General features: G+C 62.8%; 1 protein-coding gene across 1 annotated transcript in view; it reads right to left on the reverse strand.

The window, feature by feature from the left end:
• ATP2B3 (ATPase plasma membrane Ca2+ transporting 3) overlaps positions 1–1,481 on the reverse strand; it is a 47,993-nt gene that overhangs the window by 2,053 nt on the left and 44,459 nt on the right. The gene's annotated exons all lie outside the window — the stretch shown is intronic.

Consider the following 1,481-nt stretch of genomic DNA (forward strand, 5'->3'; position numbering starts at 1 on the left):
CAGTTGCTGCTGGATGCAGGCAAGCTCCACCCCCATCAATGGCTGGGGTCATCACAGGGTCGGTGCTCTTCCGCTGGGGGGGGCGATGGGGACTGGGGTGGCTCTCTCTGCCTGGCTGTGGAAGCGCTTTCAGGTCTGGGCCTGGGTGTCACCTGCTGATGCACACGCGGAAAAAGTGGCAGAGGCTTCCTCTGTAGGCTGAACTGGGCTGATGTACTGGAACGCAAGAGTGCTTTGGGAGGGCTGCCTGAGGTGTGACCTCACCAGCTGCAGCCCACTCTGGGTTCCAGTTTGGCAGGAATGAAAAACGACTCAAAAAGGGACAGTGCTGGGGAGTGGGCCCTCTGCTTTGTCTGAAGTTCCCAGCCCCGGGTACTGCTGGCCCCTCTCACGCGGGGCCCTCTCCCACGCCTCTTAGGAGACCTGGGCCTCTTCCCCACATCCCATGCCCATCTGGCCTTCGGTCTCCCTGCTGTGAAGCCCCGTGACCACTGCCACCTCCTCATCCTATTCTGTCCCTCAGGCACACTCAGCACAGCTTTCTGGAAACTTCCCATGGCTCCCTGACACCATCTCCTCCTTGATCCCAGAGTGCTCCAGGGCTTGGGCCTAACCCTAGCCCTTTTCCCCTTGCCCTGACCACACTGCCGGGGCCTAACTACCTGTGACCAGGGACTGTGGCCCAGGCCCAAGAGCACACCAGTCCCCATCTCAGCATCAGAGATCACACAACCGCCCGCCAAGCCTGTCCCTGCTCACGTACCCTGCCTGCTGTGTTCAATGAGTCTGATGGGTGGCCCATGTCCCAGGGACCTCTCCAGGCTGTCACCCTGGACTGTCCTCCTCCTCACCCTTCCAGGCAGCTGGTCAGGGCCTTTTGCACAGTGTTCCCAGCTGTCCCAGTCCCACGTGTGTTTCCAGGCCTCAGGTCAGGCCCTCCACCCCTAACGAGCTCACTGGCTCCGACACCGCACGGGCTACTGGGCTCTGCTGCCAGGCCGTGCCCCTCCCTCTGCAGGCCTCGTCCCCTTCAGTTAGACACGGACTCCGGTCTCGTGGGTTTTATAAGACCCCGGAGCTGCTGCCTGTCTTTGCTCCCTTCCAGGCCCCCAGCCTAGGTTCCCTCCGGCTTCTAGAAGCCAGGAGTCAACGGGGAGGTCTTTGCCAGCATCGCAGGCCTCGCTCCCTCTCTGAGCGGTGGACACAGGTCCATGGGGCTCGCGTTTGGGCCAGCAGTCAGCACACGGGTGTGAGGCCTGTCCTGTCAGTCGTGCCCTGTCCATGGCTGCTCTCGTGCCGCACACACCTGGTCCTTTACCAGAACAGTGGGCTGGCCTAGTGTAGACGACGAGCCACCCTGTTTACGGTGAGTCCCTTTCAGCGCTCCAGAGGCCGGGCCAGGTCGAGCATGGACGCCGTGAGGCTGCGGTGCCCTGTGGCCTGAGGCGAGCTGGGGTCTCCGCGGCTGTGCCCACGGCAGC

This window comes from Tupaia chinensis, unplaced genomic scaffold, assembly GCF_000334495.1.
Source record: "Tupaia chinensis unplaced genomic scaffold, TupChi_1.0 Scaffold144326_1, whole genome shotgun sequence".
NCBI classification, from domain to species: domain Eukaryota; kingdom Metazoa; phylum Chordata; class Mammalia; order Scandentia; family Tupaiidae; genus Tupaia; species Tupaia belangeri.